The sequence below is a fragment of the Helianthus annuus genome, chromosome 6 (assembly GCF_002127325.2).
Source record: "Helianthus annuus cultivar XRQ/B chromosome 6, HanXRQr2.0-SUNRISE, whole genome shotgun sequence".
NCBI classification, from domain to species: Eukaryota; Viridiplantae; Streptophyta; class Magnoliopsida; order Asterales; family Asteraceae; genus Helianthus; species Helianthus annuus.
In genome coordinates this window covers 45,486,356-45,513,255 of record NC_035438.2, presented here as the reverse complement: position 1 = coordinate 45,513,255, position 26,900 = coordinate 45,486,356, and positions in this window count along the sequence as shown.

The window sequence follows — 26,900 nt, the reverse complement described above, 5'->3', positions numbered from 1 at the left end:
GGTAAAGATGGAGAAAACTTGTGACTTGTTACTAATAGGATATGTCCATAAGAAATTAGTAAAATCATCAAGAAATAATATGTAATAGCGATGACCGCCACCGCTTAAAATTGGTGAAGTCCATAAGTCACTGTGAATAATATCAAAAGGGAAAGATGTAGTATTAAGTGAATCCACAAAAGGAAGTCTAATATGTTTACCAAACACGCATGATTGACAAAATTTAGGTTTCAAAGAATCACAATCAATAAAACTAGAATGTTTGAGTGAATTTAATAAATTTGAGCCCGGATGACCAAGGCGTTGATGCCAAATGTCTTGACTTATTGCAGCAAAAGTGGTAGGGGAGGTGAACTTGGATACTTGTGTGGGGTCAAGCGTGTAAAGATCACCGGAGCTATTGCATCGTAGGATAGGGGTCCGGGTCTTGAGATCCTTCACAATAAAACCAAAGGGGTCAAATTCAATAGAAACTTGGTTATCTTTAGTGAAACGACGGACAGAAAGTAAGTTTTTGATTAAAGATGGTGCATAAAGGACATTGGTTAATTTAAATGGTGGAAAGGGTGGGGGTAAGGTTTGGTCACCATGTCCAATGACTGGTATAGTTTTGCCATTACCGACTACTATGTTACGAAACATGCTATTATTAAATAAAGACGGAAAATTAATCGAAGTTTGAGTCATATGATCAGACGCACCTGTGTCCATGGTCCAGTTTGGATCTGGCGGGTTTAGCGACATATTATAGAGTGCCTGATTGAGATCCGTAGGGGTGTAGGCATTTGCATACGACTGGGCCTGACTAGCAGCATAGCTTTGGGCTGGTCTTGGACCAAGAATACCTGGGCCCGAACTGTTGGGTTTGGTGGTTGTAGGATAGGGGCATGGTGGTACCAGCCAAGGGGCCCAAGATTGTTGAGAGAAACTTTGATTTGGGCCAGCCCAGTAGTTAAATGGAAGAGTCCAATGTGAAGCAGGCTGGTTCGAAGAATTGTGCTGGCCTGATTGGGGCCAGGAGCCGCGTCCCCTAGATGATGAACCACGGCCACGACCACGACCGCGGCCACGGCCGCGACCAGGGCCACCACGATCCGCTGGTGTGTCAGTATTGCGAGAATCTTGCTGTCGCGAGGCATGCTGATCATGTGATGATGTTGCGGATAGAGCGGTACCAGCTAGTTGAGCCGCTTGCTTGGCCTGATTAACCTTCCGTGTTTCAGCCATACATAGTCTAGAACGGGTTTCATAAAAATCAGGAAGCGGCTTACTTTGTTGAATAATAAGGGCAACACTTTCGTATTGCTCGTTGAGTCCTGTAAGAATCTGAAGTACCAGCTGCTCGTCTGTAATAGCTGAACCAACACTAACGAGTTGATCATATATTATCTTCATAGCCTGACAATAAGATGACATGGACGTGAACTGCTCTAGTCGAGTGCTTGCAAAACGGTTGTTAAGGTCAATAGTTCTGGTGGCTTTGTTGTCTTGGAAGAGATTTGAGAGGGCGGTCCAAGCATCGAAAGCCGTTGTGTTCGGTTTTAAGATGGTATGCAAAAGATCTGTTGAAATAGTCCCGTAAATCCATTGGAGGACTATTGAATCCAACCGTTCCCAGCTTTCAGTAGTTGCTGATGTCTTCTCTTTATCTTTTTCTTTGTCGGATGAGGAAGTAGCAGGGAGGACACGGGGTTGCAGGTGGTCGTAGACTTGATACGCTTTACAATGAATTTTAAAAAGTTCCGACCATGTGATGTAATGGCCGTTTTCTATGTCGAGTGTAACCGGGATGAGGGTACGGATATTGTTCACCGTGACTGCAGGGTGAAGGGAGGTCGCCATAGAAAAAGAAGGGATGTAGATCGGAGAGAAGAGATGGGCGGCAGAAGTAACGATTCGTTGTTGATTAATAAGGTGATGTCACAATCCACCAAACAAGTGAATTGAATTTGGCTTTTGATTGTGACGTAAGAATCCACCAAAAAAACCAAACTAATTCAATATCTTTAATTCCTTGTGTTGTTTAGAAGTTGAAAAAGGTAAAAGAAAGGGTAGGTTTGCTTACGATCGTAGAAGGAAAAGAAACAGGGTTAATTTGCTGGAGGGAGGGAAAAAAAATATTGCAGTTTAGGGTTGTGTATGGGATCGATTTAGCTTGATACCATGATAGAATATAATTCTCCTTGCCCTTATTCATTGATAACATCCCTATAAATACATGAGACTCTTCACTATTTTGGGAAGAGATAACACTAAATTAATTACAAGATATATCTCTATATTTACAACATAACAGAATAATCTATTAGAATTGATGGTGAAAGATATGAACTAAAGAGATACTTGAAAGAAGAAAATGAAAGCATAGATGGGCATTTTGATTTTTTAGGTTGGTGGAAAATGAATTTCACAAAATTTGCAATTTTGTCTCGGATAATATTCTTTTAGCATCCAGGATGGGTTTTAAACTCTTTTAGAGGTAATCTTACTCAAAAAACGGAAGCTCTCATATGTGCACAAATTCAGTTAAGGAGACTAGTTTCACAAAAATCCACAAGATGCTTTAAAAGAAAAAAGAATTAAGATTTTCAAAAAATAAATCTATGATTATATTTTTTTTAGTAAGTCACTAGAATTAGAATATAATGGTTTTTTTCTGCTAACATAAATCAAGAATAAGTGATAACCAGATATGATATTTGTGAATAACTTTTACGTATATTATACTTAAAAAATAACTCAAAATCTAAATACAATGACTATCTTATAATAACCTTAATTTGGATGTGTATATATAGGGATGCCACAACTTGGTCAACAAGAAAACATAAGACCCTAATTAACCCCTTAAAACCCATTAATCAAACGTGTTAAGGATTACACAGTTCAGCCCACCCCTTTGTGAACTGCCTTAGGAAATTATTCGTCCAACATTCACACCCCTAATTTCTTAAGACGAATTAAGTGAGTCTTCAACTTTAAGCTTGTCTTTATTGTTAGAAAAATAACCACTGTTTTGTATCCACTGATTTGAAACCACTGATTAGAAACCACTGATCAGTTTGATAAACTACTGATCAGTTTGACTAACCACTGATGAACTTAACTACTGATCAGTTTAAGCACTGATCAGTCTAACCGCTGATCAACCACTGTCTGTTTGAAGCAGTGGCAAGTTGAAACAGAACCACTGATGAGAACAGCGGTTAGAGAAGGTTGCAAATAGAAGTATAAAAGAAACAGTAAACGATTTAACCGGGCTTGTGTTTGACACAATTCCCTTAAACAGATTCGCCGTCTGTTCCCAGGGTACGCCGGTTCGAAACAGCACCGAGCGCTGCCGGACTTGAACACTTGCCTGAAAAATAAACCGGAGAATGCTGCAGAGAGATCGAGAGAAGAGATTGTATTTCGGTGTGTTTTACTGTGTTGGTCTGCATTGGGTTTTATAGGCACAGATCATAACTGATTCTGGCCTCATCATTGCAGAGAATTAAAGCTAGTCGGTTTCAAAACTTATGCCTCATCATTGCAGAGAATTAACTCACATAATGGCTCAGCGGTTTCGAAACTGAATAGCATAAAGGTTCTCATTAAAACTGAAAATCATTTCAGTTAAAGACCCATTAAGACCAACCGTTTTAAAGACTAATTAATAAAAATAATTAGTCAGTCTCGAGTGCAAAAACTGTCTCCCGCGAGCCCGGGTTTTCGGAGCTGCATTCGTGTCCGCAGGACGTGCGGGCGTACACGAGTTCAACTAAATCCGGTTCCATTTTTTTGCACCCCCCCTGCGTGCGCGCGGGTAGGACTTGTGGTAAAACATGTCATAAGACTTCAAAGGCTTCATTAAGGTTCTCCTTATATATATTGTTATCTTTTCACTCCCACACCGATGTGGGACAAAGTGAATTACCAACTTGAGACTTTCATTCACACTAAACTTCCAACAATCCCCCACATGAATGGAGGTCGATCTCAGAAACAACATAATTCCTTGTTACATTTCAGCAGTTGAGTTTTGCATACGATAGGTAGGTGTTACCCTTTGAACCTTCGCTCATGAAATGCACTTAGCCCACTAGCTCTGAGTAGAACTCGATGTCTTTGAACTCGTCTGCCGTTTGTGTAGACGACAATGCACTTCACACAAGACTCTCCCTGACAAAGTCAAGTCCTCATAGTTATGTTCGTTATGGTCATGAACATGATGCCTGGTTCTGCGAGAGCCATTAGGTATTGTGCCCCAACAATACCCTTCGAAGCGACCCCACTTCTCTCTCACATAGGTGATTCACTATGTATGTTTACTTTAGTCGAATCATTAAAAGCCATAGGCTTAGCCTCACACTTGTCACTTTTAGGAATGGACTAGGAAGTTTATAAATCTTTATAATAAACTACCTTATTAAAACGTAGGGTTATCCCCCCACAGTGACCTTACTTATTCATACAATTAGGTTTTCCTATTGAACTCAATTCTTGGGATCTCCAGTCTATTGAGTTAGGTTTCCATCATATGAACTTCATTTTCCAAGGGCTTCAGTCCCATTCCCATGGACGACTTCTGTACTAACTCTCTACTTAGGCCTTTTGTCAGCGGATCCGCAATATTATCCTTTGACCTCACGTAGTCAACAGTGATAATTCCTGTAGAGATTAGTTGTCGTATCGTATTATGTCTACGTCTGATATGTCTGTTCCTACCATTATACATTGTGCTACGAGCTCTGCCAAGTGCCGATTGGCTATCACAATGTATACAAATGGCCGTTGCCGGCTTAGGCCATCTTGGTATATCCTCAACAAATTGACGTAGCCATTCTGCCTCTTCACCTGCTTTATCTAAAGCGATGAACTCAGATTCCATCGTGGATCTAGCAATAACCGTTTGTTTTGATGATTTCCACGATATCGCTGCACCTCCAAGTGTGAATACATACCCACTTGTTGCTCTGGAATCATTCGTGTCAGATATCCAATTTGCATCACAGTGTCCTTCTATAACTGCTGGATATCTGTTATAATGCAACCCGTATTCTCGAGTGTATCTTAAGTAACGAAGCAGCCGAGTGATACAGTTCCAATGCATTGAACTTGGGTTGCTTGTGTATCTACTTAGCTTGCTCACAGCAAATGCTATGTCTGGTCGAGTACAAATCATAAGATACATCAAGCTACCAATAATTCTTGAGTATTCCAACTGGTTTACGGGTTCACCTCTATTCTTGGCTAGATGTTGACTTGTGTCAAGTGGAGTTCTAGCTTCATTAGAGTCATTTGCATTGAACTTCTCAAGAATTTTGTCCACATAGTGGGATTGACTTAAAACAAGTCCATTTTGGGTTCGTGTGATTTTGACCCCCAAAATCACATCCGCCAAACCCATGTCTTTCATGTCAAATCTTGCTTTTAGCATGTTCTTTGTAGATTTTATGATTTTGTCATCGCTTCCAGCAATGAGCATATCATCTACATATAGACACAAAATGACATATCCATCAGATGTGTCCTTCACATACACACACTTGTCACATTCATTGATTTTGAACCCAGCATCAAGCATGACATGATCAAACTTTTGATGCCATTGTTTTGGAGCTTGTTTCAATCCATACAAGGATTTCACAAGTTTACACACTTTCTTTTCTTGCCCAATAGCTGTGAAGCCTTCGGGTTGCTCCATGTAGATTTCTTCCCCTCTAGAATTCCATTCAAGAAAGCTGTTTTCACATCCATTTGGTGAATTTCCAAATTTCTAATGGCGGCAATGGCAAGCACCAATCTGATGGATGTTATTCGTGTAACTGGCGAATATGTGTCAAAGTAATCTAAACCTTCTCGTTGTTTATATCCTTTGATCACCAACCTTGCTTTGTACTTATCGATGGTTCCATCTGGTTTCATCTTCTTCTTGAAGATCCATCGATATCCTAGTGGTTTACATCCTTGAGGAAGATCCACTAGTTCCCAGGTATGGTTCTGTAAGATAGAGTCTATCTCACTTTTGATTGCCTCCCTCCACTGAGGTCCTTCTGAGGAATGTACCGCTTGTTGGTACGTTTGAGGTTCATCTTCTACCATATAGGTAAGAAACTCAGGTCCAAAGGATTTTTCAGTCCTTTGTCGTTTACTTTTCCTGATTTCAACTTCCTCGGTCTTAGATTGTTCTCGAGGTTCATCGTTTTCAACTTCACCCTCGGGAACAATTTCCTCAACCGGTCTAGAAGAAATCGGTTCACTTTTATCTAAGCATGGGAACACATGTTCAAACCATGATGCATCCTTTGATTCAATTATGGTGCCTTTGCATATTCCAGGGTTCTTGGAATCATGCACAATAAAACGATAAGGACCATAAGGACGGGTGTATCCTATAAATACACAATCCACCGTTTTGGGACCTATTAGTAGCCGCTTAGGTGGTGTGACCACCACCTTAGCTAGACACCCCCACACTTTCAAGGATTTATATGGTGCTTTCTTTCCCGTCCATAGTTCGTAAGGCGTTACATCCTTTTTCTTATTGGGTATCATGTTCAACACATAATTTGCCGATAAGATTGCTTCCCCCCACATGTTTTGGTTTACACCGGAGCTTATCATCATGGCATTCATCATTTCTTTCAAGGTACGATTTTTCCGTTCCGCTATGCCATTTGATTGAGGGGAGTAAGGAGCTGTGAGTTTGTGGATGATTCCACTTTTTGCACATACGTCAATAAAAGGTGAAACATATTCACCTCCTCGGCCGCTCCTTACAATTTTGATTTTCCGATTTAGTTGATTCTCAACTTCGGCTTTAAACAAGATAAACTTGTCAATAGCCTCGTCCTTACTCTTAAGTAAGTACACATAGCAATACCTTGTACTATCATCAATGAACGTGATGAAGTACTTGTTCCCACCACGAGTAGGAATTGCTTTTAGATCACACACATCAGTGTGGATCATCTCGAGGGGTTCGGTGAATCGTTCCACCTTTTTGAATGACGATTTCGTTTGTTTTGCTTCTACGCAAGTTTCACATTTATTAATTGAGTCGATATCGAATGTTGGTATGCAATCAAGTTTGATTAAACGACGAATGGAATTATAATTTACGTGACCTAGTCTACCATGCCATAAATTCGAAGACTCAATCAAATAAGTAGAACTAGTAGCGTTTTCTTTCATTGCATTCACGACAATTACATTCAGTTTAAACATTCCATTGAGGGCATAGCCCTTACCAACATAAACACCATTTTTGGTCAACACGACCTTATCCGACTCAATTACCATTTTGAACCCAAACTTGTTCAACTGCCATCCCGACACAAGGTTCTTACGAATTTCGGGAACATACAACACATTGGACAAAGTGAGTTCCTTCCCGAAGTCATCTTCAAAACCACGTTACCCTCGCCTTTTATTTCTGCCGTGGCAGAATTTCCCATGAAAACCTTTTCTCCATTAGTCACCTCCTTGAAGGTGTTGAAAAGGCTTTTGTCAAAGCACACATGTCGAGTAGCCCCCGTATCGACCCACCAATCCTTGTTATTTTGCCCAACCATGTTCACTTCCGTGACCAAAATCGAGAGGTCCGTGACCATGGCAACAAGCTTATCGACTTCATCTACCATGTTCACTTGTTGAGCATTTTCCTTCTTCTTGGGAAGCTTGCATTCGCTAGCCTTGTGGCCTTGCTTTTGACAATTGTAACAAGTTCCAAGGAACTTCTTTTTCCCAACTCCCCCCTTAGGACCAAGGTTGGAGCGTTTCCCATGACTTTTCTTTCCGCCCTTTCCACTGTTTTTTCCCTTTGAAGATTGCTCATGTTCAACAAGATTGGCCTTCACAGTTTCAGGACCATCAACCTTTTTTAGGGCCACTTTGTTATCTTCTTCAATCCGAAGACGAACAACAAGATCTTCAATGGTCATCTCCTTTCGCTTATGCTTGAGATAGTTCTTGAAATCAACCCAACTTGGTGGCAGTTTTTCGATCATTGCAGCAACTTGGAATGTCTCGCTGAGCATCATTCCTTCCGCATGAATATCATGAAGGATAACCTGCAATTCTTGGACTTGGCTCATGACAGTTTTTGAGTCTATCATTTTAAAGTCCAAGAACTTTGACACCACGAATTTCTTAGTGCCCGCATCTTCTGTTTTGTATTTGCGATCCAAAGACTCCCACAATTCTTTGGCAGTCTTGGCTTTGCAATACACATTATACAATGTGTCCACCAAACCATTCAAGATAAAGTTGCGGCACAGGAAATCCGAATGATTCCAAGCATGCATCGTGCTCACAGTTTGAGCATCCATCTCCCCTTCCTCAACATGGGGTTTCGGTTCAGTCAAGAACCTTGCCAGATTCAGCGTGGTCAGATAAAAGAACATCTTTTGCTGCCACTGTTTGAAATTCACACCATTGAATTTCTCTGGTTTTTCAGCATGCGAAACTGCATTAGGCAGTGGTGCAACCAGACCGGTAGTGACAGAAACAGCGGAAGTCATGACTGCAGAAACAGCACTGGTCATGACAGCAGAAACAGCAGTAGTCATCGGCTGAGATTCCATTCTGAAAAATAAACTGGTAATCAGTAAATAAAATTTGTTTAAGTTTGTTAGAAAAATAACCACTGTTTTGTATCCACTGATTTGAAACCACTGATTAGAAACCACTGATTAGTTTGATAAACTACTGATCAGTTTGACTAACCACTGATGAACTTAACTACTGATCAGTTTAAGCACTGATCAGTCTAACCGCTGATCAACCACTGTCTGTTTGAAGCAGTGGCAAGTTGAAATAGAACCACTGATGAGAACAGCGGTTAGAGAAGGTTGCAAATAGAAGTATAAAAGAAATAGTAAACGATTTAACCGGGCTTGTGTTTGACACAATTCCCTTAAACAGATTCGCCGTCTGTTCCCAGGGTACGCCGGTTCGAAACAGCACCGAGCGCTGCCGGACTTGAACACTTGCCTGAAAAATAAACCGGAGAATGCTGCAGAGAGATTGAGAGAAGAGATTGTATTTCGGTGTGTTTTACTGTGTTGGTCTGCATTGGGTTTTATAGGCACAGATCATAACTGATTCTGGCCTCATCATTGCAGAGAATTAAAGCTAGTCGGTTTCAAAACTTATGCCTCATCATTGCAGAGAATTAACTCACATAATGGCTCAGCGGTTTCGAAACTGAATAGCATAAAGGTTCTCATTAAAACTGAAAATCATTTCAGTTAAAGACCCATTAAGACCAACCGTTTTAAAGACTAATTAATAAAAATAATTAGTCAGTCTCGAGTGCAAAAACTGTCTCCCGCGAGCCCGGGTTTTCGGAGCTGCATTCGTGTCCGCAGGACGTGCGGGCGTACACGAGTTCAACTAAATCCGGTTCCATTTTTTTGCACCCCCCCTGCGTGCGCGCGGGTAGGACTTGTGGTAAAACATGTCATAAGACTTCAAAGGCTTCATTAAGGTTTCTCCTTATATATATTGTTATCTTTTCACTCCCACACCGATGTGGGACAAAGTGAATTACCAACTTGAGACTTTCATTCACACTAAACTTCCAACATTTATGGTGTCGATTCTCCTTCATAACACTTATCACCTTGACCACCCATTGTTTTAGCACACTCCAGATTTAGTCCTTCAAATCAATTTTGCGGCTGAAAAAAGGTAAAACTAACGGCAACACCCTAGATTCCTTAGACCACCCGTAGTAGTTTAGAAAAATAATGCCCCCACCATGGGGCATTATCCGACACGTGTCATCCCAGTCAGCATGGGGCGTTATTACAAAAGTGGCGCAGTGGGAATAATGCCTGATAATGCCCCTTCCAATCATTAAACAAAAAAAAGCAAACTATTTTCTCATTGGTGGGTCAAACCCAGTCAAACCTTTCTTCTTCCAATTTAGGCGTTTTAATTATAATGCCCAAGCAATTTTTTTTTAAAAATAATGCCCCATAATGCCCTATGTAATGGGGGAGTGGGCGTTTTTTTTGAAAATAATGCCCCCATAATGCCCCACTACACATGGTCTTTTTTTTTTTTTGAAAGGTAAATTTCATTAAAACACAAGACGACCTAAGCCGGGCCGCCAAAACAAACTACACAACTACATATTTACAAATGAACACCAATCTTTCCAAGCTACCCCTTTATGCTTCGACCTATTTGAAAACCACAAAAAACTTAAAGCCTTAATTTCACTAATAATACCTTCTATTCTAACCGGGTCATTCAAAAATTTAGCATTATTCCTAGCTCGCCAAAGACTCCAACAAGTAATCATAATAATACCTTGCACCGCGTCCTTTTTCCTTTCCGACACACTGAGGCCTTTATAAACCGAAAGAAGGTCTTGAATAGAAAACGCAAAAATGTAAGGAATTTTACACCAATTGCTGACTCCGTTCCACACCATAGAAGCAATGAAGCAAGAGATAAACATATGATCCGTAGTTTCTACTTCCGTCAAACACATAGGACACGTCGGATCACTGATATCAACGTTCCGATGCAAAAGGGCCTCGGCCGTAGGAACTTTATTCATCTCCAACCTCCAAGCATGAATGTTAACTTTAGCCGGGATCCAACTACACCAATCCATAACGAAGCGGTTACTCAAGACTTGATCCTTCTTCAACAAACTTTTCACTATTTTAACCGAAAAACAGCCCGACGGGTCAGAAGACCACTTCCAGCGATCTAGTCCAGCTGATAAATTAACCCCGATTAGCGCCCCACTCAGCTGCATAAGGCTGGATTGAAGAGAATCGGCCGACAGTCCCGAATTCCAACTCCAGTTTAGATCAATTCTGCCATCCTGGGACTTAATTCTCTCTGAAACAAAACATCTCTTATCGGTTTCCAGGCTAAACAATTCTGGGTATATAGTTTTGAGAGGTTCGTCGAAGAGCCATGAGTCAAGCCAAAATGCAATATTCTCTCCATTCCCGATTGATCCTTTCAAGAAATTCCTTAAAGGGCGGTCCCCCACCTTAGTGTTAATGAAATTTTTTGCTATATTACTCCAAACACCAGAAAACGATTTTTTAAAAGGAATACTTTCCCATCCCTTCCTACTAGAATGAAGAGCAACAATAACTTTTTTCCAAAGATTACAATCTTCCGTCTTAAATCTCCATCCCCATTTCGACAAAAGAGATATGTTCACTAGTTCTAATTTATTAAGACCCAAACCTCCGTCTCTCTTATGTCGAGTAACCGTATCCCAAGCAACCCAATACATTTTACTTTCTTCCAAAGAACCACCCCACAAGAATTTTTTTATCATAGATTCTAAGACTGAAATTACCTTTTTAGGCGCTTTATAAAGAGAGAAGTAATAAGTCGGGAGGCTCTCCAGCACAGACTTGATTAAAACCACCCTTCCCCCAATGGAAAGAAGATGTGCTTTCCATTTGGATAAACGAGCACGAAAAGTCTCCACAACCGGCTGCCAATTGGACACCCGATTCATGTTGGCTCCGACATTAAGCCCGAGGTACTTGAAAGGCGGGCAATCCGGCTTACACCCTACCAAGTTAGCCATCTCCCCTATTTCTTCTAACCCCACTCCAATGCCGAACAGGTTAGACTTGTCAATATTTATTTTAAGACCAGAGCATAAAAAGAAAACACGAAGAATTCTCACAATGTTTAAAAATTCAGCTCTACACCATTCTCCCATCAAAATAGCGTCATCCGCACACAATAAATGGGCAATGTTCGGCCCACTATTAGGGATAGAAATCCCTTTTATAACTTCAGTCTCCTTAGCATTATTAATCATACAAGAGAGAGCCTCCATGACAACCAGGAATAAGAACGGAGATAGCGGGTCACCTTGTCTCATGCCCTTCTCGCATCTAAAGGTGAAAGTAGGAGAACCGTTGACCAACACCGAAGAATTAGCCGACTTAAGAATACCCATCACCCAAGAACACCAGTTGCTATGAAAGCCCATTTGATGAAGGATACTCACAATAAAGCTCCAACTCACATTGTCATAAGCTTTGTCGAAGTCGATTTTAAAAAAGAAAGCCTTGGATTTCCTCTTTTTAATCCATGAGATAAGCTCATTGACGATAAGAGGACCATCCAAGATGTATCTCCCTTTGAGAAATGCCGACTGAGAATCCGAGATCACATCGTCAAGAACCATCCGCAAACGGTTGGCAAGGACTTTCGAGATCACCTTACTAATAACTCCAACCAAATTAATGGGCCTATAACTATTTAAAGAGATCGGATCTTTAACCTTAGGAACGAGAGCAATAAACGAAGCCCCACTACCTAAGTTTATGGCACCGGAATTATGGAACCCCTCAAAAATTCTCAAAAAATCACCCTTGAATAAATTCAAAAAATGTTTGATAAACCTGAAATTCAGACCATCCGGACCCGGAGCCTTCTCATCACCACAATCAAAAACGGCCTCTTTATTCACGCTCGGAGAAAGGTTCAATTAAAAAATTGCTATCCTCTACCGAAATCTTCTTGATATTATTGCACACCAATTCAGGCCTATTTTGAACAGAGTCTTTAAATTTATCCCGAAAAAAAGAGAGCACCTGTTTCTTAATTATCGCCGGTTTGGAGCACCATTCCCCATTTATACTAAGGCCGTGAATCGAATTAACAGCTTTCCTATTATTCACCATAGCGTGAAAAAATTTGGAATTCTCATCACCCTCTAAGGCCCACTTCAAACGAGCTCTTTGCTTGAGGTCCGAATTCTTTCTGTAATCCGCTTCTTTCACAACTTTCCTATTCTCAACCAAGGCCCATTCTTCTTCCTCTGATAGATCCCTAATCTCCATTTCATTTTCCAAAAATTCCAGTTCAGCAAGAGCCTGATTTTCACTTTTTTTTCTTTAGCTAAAAAATCATCCCTCCATATCTTCAGCCGAGCTCTAATGTGGGCAAACTTGGATGAGAGACTCATATCAGGAGGATTAAAAGAGATAAAACTCTCCGCAGCCTCATAGACTGCTTCCTCGAAGCCAGGCTGACCTAACCATGAGCTGAAAACCCGAAACGGACGAGGACCAAATTTAAGATCGGCAACCTCTAAAATGATCGGACAATGATCTGAATGTCTTCCCGGGAGAACTCTCACACACGCCAAAGGCCATGTATTAAAAAACCCAGCGCAAACCAAAAAACGATCCAACTTACTTAGCTTTCTGCCATTATCCCTGTAACATGTGAATTTCCGGCCCTGCAATGGATATTCCTGTAAACCGTTCTCAAAGATGAAATTGTTAAAATTTTCAGCACAAGCTACTTTAAACGTGGAGTTTTTCCTTTCTTCCATAAAGCGAACAGCGTTAAAATCACCTGCTAGAACCCACTGACCCCATACGAGTTAATCAAAACCGAGAGATCATCCCACAATTGACGTTTAGCCGAAGTACTTTGAGGGGCATAAACATTAGTCAAGTTAATAATCGCCCCGTTACCAACCAAAGAGCCTCTAACTAGGAGGTAACATCTATTCTGAATAACCTCATCCACTTTAAAAATGCTTGGTCCCAGATCCAGATTAACCCACCAGAGAGGCCAACCGAGGCTGCGAATGCATACTCGAAGTTGTTGTTACCCCAAAACCCACAAGATTCGCTCTAGAAACTGACTCCATTTTTGATTCTTGCAAAGCAACAGCCCCAATTTTATTAGACAACCTCATCTCCTTAACCCACCCAGCTTTAGCGCCCCCAATAATACCTCTGATGTTTAAAGAAAGAATATTCATCGGTTAACCGCGTACATACCTTCGTTCCTAATCGCATCCTTGATAAGCTCATTATGATTCTCCAGGCTAGCTCCCACCAAATTACCAATATTAATCGTCGCCTCTACTTCTTCATCTGGCTGTGACTCAAAAGAATCAGCAACTTTTTCATCCAGATCTACCACTGAACAATCATCTCCAACATTATTACGGCGCCTAGCTTCTGGATGAAAATCCATCTGAACTTGTTCGTTAGCCAAATCCAACTGATCTGGAGCCTTCTTCTCTTTAATTACCTCACCTTGAGAATGCCCATAGTTGTTGTCGCTCAGTCCCACATTAAGATCAAAATTAAACTCCCCGTTGTCTCTGACCCTCTTCTTTGGTCTCTCACCCGAATTGGATCTGGATAACCCACTTTTGATTTGGGTTTTATTTCTGGGCTTAAAAGAGAGTCTTTTTTTGGGCCGCTTTAAGTGATCCACTGAATTAAAAAAGAATAAATCGTTGTGATAAGAATTATTACCTGCATTGGGAAACTGGGTCCCACCAGGGGACAAAAGCTGCTCCCCAGCCACCTTAGAAGGTGAATCAAAACCTCCAATCCCAAAACTGTTCTCGTTAGCTTCAAGAATATTATTAACTACCTTTTTGGCTGCATTAAAATTATTGGACCTTTCGTGTACCTCCGCCACCTTTTGAGATTCCAGCCTAACCATCGCCGGATCGACAACATGAATGTCGTCGCCGGAACCGGACTTTCCCGAAGAACACTCGCCTTCGTCCATCTCATCTACCTTGCCTACCGAATCCGGAGTCCAATCAACTATATTTTCTTCGATCCATACACGAAACTGTTTGTCTCTCCATTTTAAAGTAACGTGATCATGGATCCGATCACCTTCTCCCACCAATAAACCAATCCAACTAGCCGAGAAGTTGTCGTCTTCCGCCTCCATCTGAGAGCCATGCACAATTTTGCCAAAATGTTCAGCAATATTGTTAAGAACATCATTGTCTGCTAAGTGCATAGGGACTCCAAGGATCCTAACCCATGCCAATCTCTCGAACGGGAGCGATTGGCAATTCCATGGATCAAGACTAAAGAACCAGTCCTTCCAGGAATGATGATCTAAAAGAAATTTGGAGCACCTCTCCTCGTTATCGAACTTAAGGAGCATCGAAAGGCCGCCCATATAGGTTAACGAGACCCACACGATTTTCCCCTCGACTAAAATGGTGTCCAGATTCCTCAACGTCTTAAGATCCTTACACCTTCCAACCAATGCAATACCTATGAGATCCTTGAAAGCAACAGTTTCATCCGAAATCTCAATGTTAACTCCACGGTTTAACGTCGGTGAACTGTTTTTGACTGTCGCATCCTTGACGTCGGAAAATAGATCGCTGAATAATTTTCCATTACCATGGCTAAAAAAAGAGTTTTTATGAATCACCTTTTCCTGGACAGGGAAAACTTTCTCCTTACCTTTGCCTACATCTTCAACCTTCTTACTCCCGATGATATTGATGTTCTCCTTGGCAAATCTAGCAAGGTTGGCAACAAGTTTTGAACCTCCCATCTTTGTTCCGTTAAGTGCCCGTTCCATCTCCTTCACGTCGGCCACATCTCTAAAGCTAACGAATCCGAAACGTCTTCCAGCTTTATCATTCTTCCTGGCAATGTATACCCCTGATACATCTCCGAATACCTTTACGAAATCCGCTACATCCCAAGTGTTGCAGCCATGAGGAAGATTGGCTATATAAAACTTGGTAATGTTCCCTTTAGATCTCCTGTCACCTTCTCCACCATGATTCTTGATCTTCTTCCTTCTGGGTACGTCGTTCCAGCTCCCCCTTCATCCCCCACGTTCATAATGATAGAACGAGATCTAAGACAGGAAAAGGAGCGAATGGATGAAGGTTAATCAGTTAGAGTGAACGGACCACTCAAGATTGTTCCAAAGAACAGATCGAACAGTCCCCGCACGCTAGCCGGAGTTAACTTTGCATACTACACATGGTCTTAGTGATAGCATGTTGAACTTCAAAATAGAATTGCTGATTTTGGAAAGTCAAAACCCCATGTTTAAGACCATCACTTTGCATAAGAATAAATATTTAACTTTTGGAAGTCGAACAATTGCTCTCCCAAGAAGGTACATCTATTGGTTTGCTGCTACTTATGAAGAACAATTAATGAAGACTAGAAGAGCTGGTAAGTGAAACTGCTAAAAGACATATCAACCAATAGTTGTCAATTAACCAATTATCCAATTATTTTACTTATCCAGTAGTTTTGTGAATACTCCCTAGCAGTTCTATTAACTATTGGGAATTAATTCTGTTTTGCTAGTTAGATGTCACTTTTAAGGTGACGTCAATAGTAGTTTCACACGTGTATAAATAGATTGTTATGTACCTCAAAACATTCTTTGAAATGGGGAAAATGGTACATTTTCTTCTCTTATTTTATCTCATGACAAAAATTAATTAATGCCCCTAAAACATATGTTGTCAAGTTTCTTTGAAACAATAGAACTTATTTTTTCTCAAGAAAATAAGAAAATGTGAAAAGATACACTTTTTGATTACGTGAATTTGAAAAAATATTAGAAGATTTTATGCAGATGTCAACATCATATTTTATGTATCGTTATTATCTTATGCATCCTTATTGTTTTGTGATCATATATTCATCCGAGTTATTGGATGCGTTATCATGCTTACCATTCTCTACAAAAGTCGTTGAGAAATGTTAATTAACGAGTTGACTCCAACCCGCGTGTTGCGGCGGGATTTGATTATGAATACTTTAATAGCGCTATATGAGATGCGAAAATTCTCGAGTTTATGCAAAACCTTTTTGTCCTATGCTTTGTTAATAGCATACGATCGAACACTAAAATATTTTACCTAAAACACCAGTAGTCTTTTAAGGAAAGGCGTAGATTTGGTGGCCAAAATTTTATATTGAACATGATGATATAGTTTGTAAGTAGAATGGTTACTTGAAAATTGTGTTGTTAAGGTTTTTGATAATGGTTACCTTGGACTTGGTGTTATGTGAAATGGTGTAGGCGGGCGCTGTGTTATATATACCCATTATATTTCATTAAATATAATAGACCTTTATATGGTGTAAACAATATTTTTTGTTACGTTAGGAGGGAATTTTCTTGTGGAACTATGAGTACTTTAAGGCATCGGGAGAAATGGCTCTAAAGAAGACAATGTATAGCTAACCATGACCGAAGATGGGAGAAACACAAACGTCTATTTTTTTTAAGATACCTTTAACAAAATTTAAACAATTTGGATCTCAAGAAATGAGTATTTTGAGTTTTGACTTGACCACTATAGAGAAGTCCAATTTGTATATTGATTTGCCTGCTTATTAGTTTAATAATTTAATTTTTATGCATTATCTGACTTTGTGTGGTAAACTATGTGTTCATATGGTAAATTATGTGTTTATAGGGGTTATTAATGTCTTATTGTCCCTTCTTCTAATGCATTTGGACAATAACACAATATGATTTCAATTAAACTTATTTGATGCTGCTACATAAAGCTTTTAATGCTCATGCAAAAATATGCAATGGTTATTCCTTTCTTATGCGAAGTTATTTTCCATTTGTATGTAATATTCTTAGGGTGTAGTCGGTGTATGCGATGAAAGGGGAAAAGGGGACAACTCCTCTCGCAGGAATATCGCCGCCAACCCCCTTCACCACATGGTAAACTCAATCTTGAGGGGAGTATTCACCATTCATAAAAGACGCGAGAGAAAGGGTAAATGGTGGATTCCACTCTCTTCCACCCAATCACCCTTTTATCTTTACTTTTTTTAAAGAAAAAAAAATGTTTGGGTGGAGTGCTGCCAATGTTTGAGTGCAAAATGGGAAGTGGAGAGAGGAGTTGACATCGCAAAGTAAGATTGGCTAGGGTAGAGGGAAGACTACTTCAACGGGTGGAGCGCCCCTTACAACCTTACTAAAACTTAACTATAATTATGGCAAATTATGACCAACAAAATTCTATTAAAATTAACAAACGCCTAGCAAGACAATAGACGTACAGGTACAATCACCAAGTCAACAAACAAAACTCACCCAACCCAGAACCAAACATAAACAAACAACCATGAATCAGCCAAAAACACTAAAAGACCACCAACCTACTCTTTAGACCCGTAAAAGTGTCAGCGACTTTATTTCTTTATTACTTTGGATATGGAAGTTTGGCTCCCTTTAAACACCATGTCATTCCTAAGTCTCCAAACACTCCATAAAGCCGTCAACACCACTGCTTTCATTGCCTTCTTCTTTTTCTTTAGCAATGTAAATCCAACAAATCTCCAAGGCAAAATGCTTAAACGGGTGGGACATTGCACCTAAGAGATGGCCTGCGAAGCTGTTTAAGAGAACGCACATGAAAGGAATAGATGTTCGCGCAATTCTGGGTAGTCTCCACATAAAAGGCAGTGATTAGAGTTAACGAAAATGTTCCTTAGCAATAATGCATCCTTAGTCGGGAGTCTATTCCTAATTGCTCTCCATGCAAGGATAGAAACCTTCTTTGGAACCCAGTTAATCCAAGAATCAAGAGAATACATACTCTAGAGGAATAAATTTCAAAGAATAAATGTCACTCTTCATACTTCCAACTGAAGTCAAAACAACCCTAACCCGTCCAAATCCCAACCCCAACTGTCCTTATTTGCGCTCAGAGTTGCCTGCCAGATTGACTTGACTGGGCAACCCCCATTGACTTGACTTGACATGCATTACTCAATTTAGAGCAATGCATGGTCAACGGCGCAAGGTCAAACCCTTAAATTTAGTCATCCTATTCATCAACTTTTCTTAACTTTCCTTTGCAATCAGACCCTTAAATAACACAGTATCTAGTAACCTGTGAAAACAATATGCATTATTTCCATACAAAACCACTTTGTAAAACTAAAATACAACAAAAGTTATATAAAATTTGAACATTTTTTTTATCATTAATAGACTCCAGATTACTAACCGAATTGAGCAAAAAACAGCCCTAACACAAAGACAATCATCCACACATTCTAAATCTAAGGAAAAAAAAACCGTATTCCCCAAGCAATGATGAGCGATGTATATCTGAACAATCAAGTTAAAGCTTTAAAAGGCACTACTAAAAATACTTAAGATTTAAATTTAATGAAAGATTGAAGCAAAATTAAAGAAATCGGGGCTACACTAATTAAGAACATACTATTATCAGGGTTGAGCGGAACCTGTTAAATGGTATAATCAATTCAAGTTAAGGAGAATATAAAATTATTTTGGGAGAAAAAAAGAAATTCCGATGAACAAATTCCTCCTTTCTACTTATTTCTCTAATTTTGGCTTCAAACACAACTTTGTTTGTTTGGTTTTCGGCATTTTTAATTTCCAGTTTATCCTAATCGTTACATAAACAAACCCTTAAACAACCGGTATCCATAAATCAAATTCGTTCTCGAGTACCCTTACTTGAATTAATTTTTTTCAATCATTGATCAATAACAAAAAGAAATTCAATCATCGATCAATAATAAACAAATATTGCCGGTTACCTCTCCGGAAAGCCGAAAGGGTCCAAACTATCTCTCCGTCTGTGCAACCATCGGGACGCCCACCCATTCGTCGCTCATCCGCACATACACGTTTCGAAGAGCGTCAGACGGCGGTTTGAAAACGTTATCGCCGCCATTCCAACGGAGTTAGTGGAAGCGACGATAGTGACCCTTGGGAAGTAAGATCCGAATCAAATCGTACGGTGATTGAGACCGGCTGTGAAGGAGGAGATGTCAAAACATGGGTGGGTGGGGAAGAAAGGATTTTATTTCTGTAGATTGGAGAACAGAATGTGGGGAAGAAAGGATTTGGTGATGTTTGTACGCTATCTTGACATCGGTTATTTGTTGATGTTTGAAAATAGCGGTTATTGATGAACCGATACGATGGTTTGCCAGAAACGCCGCGTTAAAGGCAACGGAAGTTGCAAAACGGTACGGTATAATTGTTTGGTAACAGTTTGTTTTTTTGATGCAATGGTTGGGTTGCTAACAGTTTTCTGGTTGGTAATTGTATATATATATAATTTTGCAAGTTCAGTCGACATCTCTTTTCGCATCTTAAGGTAACAAATCAAACTTTGGATTCTTCTTTTTATATGATGTGTGCTTACACACAATTGCTGAACAAAATACGGAACTGGGTGATCACTAGGCCCTACCATCAATCGATTAGGATTGTGTTTTGTGTGTCTTTAAACAATTTCGCTAATATTTGTTTGACGGGAGGAAAACTGATTTTTTTGTGAGATGCAACATATAAGGAATATAAATTCCGCTAGAATTTATTAATATTTATTATTTGCTAATTAAATAACTATTTAAAATATGGGTGTAGATAGAATAGGAAGTTTATTTGGCTAGGAAGGCTAGGAAGTGATCTTGACCATCCATTAAGTTAATCAAGGGCTAAGATTAAATCAGGGAAATTGAAAGGAAGAAAAGAGGCGCGCGAGTTTGTTCAAAGGCATTCTAGTCAATCCAAGCCAATAGTTTCTCTCTCATCCAATTCCCCCCCCCCCTCCATTTTTTAAACGTTAATAACTCTTTCATACGACATTATTTTTTTATAAAAATTGCACCAAAAATACGAGAGTTTTTTTATCTTTAAAACGAGTATACTATTGCTATATTTTAAAAAAAAAAATTTAAACCCAGTTGCGTAAAACGCAATAGAAAAACCACCAGTTACATAAAACGCAATGAAAAAAAAACCTAAAAAATGACATTTTTCTAAAATGCAATGCACCAAAAACACAAAGAAATGACTTATTTGTAAAACGCAATGGCCAGAAAACACACAGAAATGTCTTATTTGTAAAACGCAATGGCCAGAAAACACATAAAAATGTGTTTTACCTAAAACGCAATGCACAAAAAACACAAAAAAATGTCTTATTTGTAAAACGCAATGACTAGAAAACACATAAAAAAGTGTTTTACCTAAAACGCAATGCACAAAAAACACAAAGAAATGTCTTATATGTAAAACGCAATGGCCATAAAACACTTAAAAATGACTCATTCTAAAACGCAATGGACTGAAAACACCTAAAAATGTGTTTTACCTAAAACGCAATGACTAAAAACACTTAAAAATGTGTTTTTTTTTTCTAAAACGCAATAGCCAAAAACCACATAAAACTCTCTTATTTCTAAAACGCAATGGACACATAAAACGCAATCAACCCCAGCCAGGGGCTCTGCCCCTTGGACCCCGCCAGGGGCTGCCGCCCCCGGACCCCCGCAAAGATCGTAAAACGCAATGACTGAATCAAAAACCCAGATCGTGAAATTGAAATTAAAGAATTTCTTACATGGATCGAAGCTGATTTCTTCATCAATTGATGAAATTTGAATGCTAGAAACACTTATCAACGCTCGAATCGAACGAATTGAGTGATTATCTCCAAAATCACCGGAAAAAACGAGATTTTTTATGAAATTAAACTGGGTTTTCTTCAAAAAAAAGCTGCAGAACACGTTGATCGGGTTTTGAATCATTGATTGGTGATGAAAATCGCACTATAATGTAGTGATTATTGAGATAGAAAGTGAAGAAATAGTTGAAGATAGTGGGTTTTGAAAATGGTGGTTTTGAAGTTACTGGGTTTTGAAAAAGGAAGAAGAACGAGTTGGATTGACTAAAATACCCTTTCTCTTTATTTTAAAATTTGTCACATGTCATAATCCTATGGCTTCCTATCCTTCTAGCGAAAATTAACTTCATATTTGATCTTTTCCCCTTAAAATATAGATTTTCATTATGGTATATTTTCTTATAAGAAAAGGGGAAAGATTTAATATGGTACAAATGCACACTCATCATCATCGTACTCACTCAGAAAATCCCACCAATAGCAAAGCTAAGATAGGGTCTGAGGATGGTAAGATGTAGACAGCCTTATCTCTACCCGTATTTAAATCAAGGTACAATTTATTTTCAACTTGATTGATTTTGTGATATTTTTTAGTTATTTGATATTTATGAATGTTAGTGTATCCGTGTTATATTTAACTTCATTAAATTTATGAGTTGAGTAAGACTTTTATTTGGAAAAAAAGATATATTTATATGTTTGTAAATTAATTAAACACGGAAAACATTGGTTGTATATTAGTTGAAAAAAAAGTCATTATTATAGACAAAAACGTTTATTCACATATAATAAAGGTTGATATGTCATTACAAAAATATCTAGAAACTTGATAAAGATATCTGATTATGTTTTTAAATTTAAGGGACAATTGTTTATATACTTGTGATTGGTTATACCATTATAATTTGATACATGAATTGTATATATTTACTTGTAAGTGATGAGAGACATATTTCATAAAGTTTTAATACAATTTGATTTATGTAGTGACATATTATGTCATATTATATCATGTATTACATAATTTAACTCTATAGCATAAAGTGTATTTTATATGCCACCATTTATTCATTATTTGTATTATTGAGTGAATCATCTAAAGCATAAAATCATGTCTTTTTATCACTCTCATCAAAGAGAATTAGTATACTTAAATGTGATACTCGAAGTGTTATACTCACTAAATTTCAATATCAGTTTATAAAAGGTCACAAGATTTTAGACTGATAAATCATACATGGCTCAGTTATATAAATATATATCTCAATTTATATTATATGAAAGAAGATTGTTTATAATGAAAAACTAGATAGAAGATTTAATTTTTCACACATGAGATATGCTTTTGAAGTAGAAAATCATTAAGAGAATATGAATAGTTGGAATGATTTCATGCATGTGCGACTGAGTAAAGAACGGTGATCTATGAAGGTTTACAAATTCTATCTCATTTCCTGAAGTGAATGTGATTACATATTGATCATTGTAAAGGTATTGATCATGGACATAACTAAGAAATTGGTAATCATGATCACGTTAATAATTAGATCGTTATGATAGCCAAGTTGATAATGAGATTGACCATCAAAATGTTATGATAACCAAGTTAATAATGAGATCGACTATCAGAATTGTAATAATGGTCATAATGAGATTGCCACCAGAAGTGGCAATTATGAGAGTGATTATATGAGAACAAAATGTCAAAAAGGATACAAAGTGATATATGAAAACAAAATGTTATCTCACGTCTTATGTCTTGAATTAGCATAAATAATACATATACGGTCATAAACAAGATCATAAACAAGAATTTAACGGATCATAATTAGTTGAGTAATTGGCATGACCGGGTGGTTAGACCATCCCGAGTTAATGACGATGTAAAAGATATTGAAGAACTAGGATATTCTTTAAGTTTATAATTAGCATGCAATGTTTACTCTTAATAAAAGTTAGTTATTTTCCAATTTAAATTGGCTGTAAACCCCTGTATGTAAACCCCTGTATATTCTGGAAATAATAAAAGGATTTATATGTATCGTAACATGATATCATTTAGTGTTCTAAAATTGATGCATCGTCTAAATGGTTATCTCGCAACTTTAAGTTTGTGTGATTTATGGCATATTTAAATTGGCAATAATGGTATATTTAGTTCCCAAGTTACTAATAATTATTGGAATAAGTATTGAACTTCATATGGCTTATGTTCATATGCGAATTGCTTTTATTGAGAGGGTCACTAAACGTCTACTGTTGAGTACAAAGCCAATGATCATGATATAAAAAGTGCATGCTTGCATTTAAGTACATGTGAGTTTGTACATGCGCTAACAATAATTCACATCAAACCAATATGTCATCATATTTCCTCCATGTCATAGTTGGTTTTTGGTCAAGAACCAAATATGTCTCTCCTAACATTTTGGTTGTGCGGTATATATTGAAGTTGATTCACCACAACACACAAATATGGGACTTCAAAAGTGCTTGGGAATATATGTTGATAAATAGAGCCATTAAGAAGATATTTATTCATAGCCTAGTTTATAGATATCTGTGTTAATAAGTCAACATTACCAACATTAGGGGGATAAAAAAGCTGTTGGAAAAGAAATGAGTTGGTATGAATTATCACTGATCCTCAAAACTAAAAGTGTGAACCAGAATTTCAAAGGATAACTCATTTACAAAGATCAGTGAATCTATTACCAGACGCATTCACTGACCTTAAAAAGTTGATTGGTCGCATATGCCAACTGCTAATGCTCCAATTAACATTAATGTCTCTGAATGACAACCACATATTTGTAATGAGTGTTACATGTCTGAAGTGTGGCAGACTAGTCGATTCCAATAATAAAGTTACTCGAAAACTGGAGCAAGTAATAAAGATGGTCAGCCAAGGATTAAAAAGGTTTTCTAAAAAAACATTAGACATGATGGTTTTAGAAGAACCTCAGGTGCCTGAAATATAAAGAGCTCTCAGTAAACTATATTATGTCTAAACATGTATGGAATCGATATAAAATCGATATTGTTATACTTTGTATATAATATAGCGCTTGAAATGATGAAATGCTGAGGATCAAGATTTAAGATTTGCCTATAAATTAAAACAAAAAAAATGATTGGTCAAAATGGAAAGACGCAAATAAGGCAAAGATAAATTCTCTATTGAAACGAAAAGTTTTCGGACTAGTAGTCCATACAACAAAAGTTGTAAAATATGTTGGATAGAACGGGTCTTTTATGCAAATCATGAATTGAAAATCAAATTAAGTGATTGCAAAATCGGTGACACGAAGATTTTCATAGATCTATAATTGAATATGAGGAGAGGTATTATCTAGTGGTGGATGCAATAACTTTTCAGTATTTATATAGTCTAGTAATAGAAAGAGAGAATTAATCTGTGTCTTATGAATATTGTGATACTAAAAGTTTACATGAAAGTTCCTAAAAAAGTTAAAGTATCAAAATCTGGTAAAGTAAGTTCTCGAGAATAGCTTGATTATTGTATACATATCCGGATACATTATATTTGTTGTATATCTTATCAAACTGAATTTAACTGGAACTCCTCATGAGTTTCCTACAGTAGTTGAGTGCTTAAAAAGTTAATTGAAACATCTTATGGATGTAAAGCCTGTGCACCAATATAATACATAGAATAAAAAGTGCCTGAACCTACAAGCATGGTACAATATGGACCTTTTGAAATAAAGCAAGTACTCAAGACATCTTTTCATATGATGTATAAAAGAACTCCTGAATAGTGCATGTACATACATAGTTTGTCAAAGTAGAAAGAAATATATGCATGATTGTAAATACTTGAAGCCTTGATATCAAAATCTCGGGAATGTTTCTTATAAAGTTACCAAAATACTCATGGACTATAATAGTCGAGCAAGTGTTGTACAACTCAGAAGATACATTGATTATGATGATATACCTTTAATTAATTGGGCGTATTTTTATCAAAAGTTCTCTATTAAAAGTGAATTCACTATAATCATAGTTTATAGTGACGATGTCTATGCATCATCGAGAGGGCTTGTTGAGCTTTTAAAGCAAATTTTCGAATGACCCTAGCACAGGCTAATTATTACTTGGCCTTCAGTTCGAGTATATTTGTAATCATATTTTTATTCATCGATCAAACTGCACCCAGAAGATGTTAGACATTTTAGTATGGATAAACCTCAACCTTACAGTATGTTAACGGTTGCTCACTCACTTTTTATAAGAAATGACTATCATCATATTCTAGCAAAGTAGGGATTCTCATTCCAAAAGTACCATGGCTAAAGTGCAACTGTGCATTAATTTTTATTTCTAGATATGCATGATTATATATATATATATAGGGGAAGGTTCAAATGAAAACCACTAGTTATTGTGAAAACTCGAAACTAATTAAAAAAGCCAAAAAAACATACCAATTTTTTTTTTGCATACCAATTTTCGCAGGTTTTTTTATATAAAAAAATTTCAAAGAAAAAAAAATTTTTGTAGTGCACATGTGTAATACTACACATGTGTATTATTACACATGTGTACTACAATTTTTTTTTTAAAAAGTTTTTTTTTTATATATAAAAACCTGCGATTTTTATAAAAAAATTGAAAAAAAATTGGTGTGTTTTTTAGGCTTTTTTTTTTATTAGTTTCGAGTTTTCACAATAAAAGTAGTTTTCATTTGAACCATCCCCTATATATATATTATTTGAATTTATCAACATGATATAGCACATGTCCAATGAGGGACATTCGAATGGTAAAGTAGATATGTCGATATCCTAAAGGTAAGAATGATATATGTCTATATTTTACTAACCCATGAAAACTAGTTTCGTTAGTCTTGTAGATAGTCGTGGATCTTATGGTATTTGTTCGCAAGAGGAGACACTAGAAGTCTAATAAGAAGATTTTACAACATTACGCAACAGAAAAGATTGCACTTCAAGGCATCGAATGACAAATTATTATACAAAAGTTCTGAGCAACTTTTAAAGAAGATCTATGATGTGTGTAAAATGCAACATATAAAACACATCAATTAAGGCATAAAACTAACCCTTTTTAAGTACTAATGTTGGAAAAATAGTGTTTTTGTCTTCCTTTTGTATTTTCAGGATGAAATGAGCTCAAAATCACAAAAGAAGCAAAAAGACTACTAATTCTACCATAAATACAAGAAAAGGAACAAAAGTGGACTGCCCGGACCCTCAACGGCACCTCCCAAGGCAAAGAAGAAGAAACAGAGTCTGAACACGCCCCGTGTCCAGCGAACACGGGGGCGTGCCCAGGAAGCAGCAGAAAAGACAAACCAGTAGAAGCTTCCATTGCCCACCACGGGGCCGTGTCCAGCGGGCACGGGGGCGTGGTGAAAGTACAGCAGGCGCATTAATTGTAATTCGCAATTACAATTAATGAGGAGAGAGAGTGTCAGGCGGGCACGGGGCCGTGTCCAGCCTTCTGCTCAGCCTATAAATAAAGGAGCTTGGCTTCATTCTCCCTCATCCCTTGGCACACCACCTCTCTCACACTTCATCCACCACCCACCACCACCATAACACCATCATCCACCACCATCATCCATTGTCCATCGTAGAGTGTGTGAGTCGTCTCGGGATCCAAGATTGATCGTAAGAGTTCTTGACAATCAAGG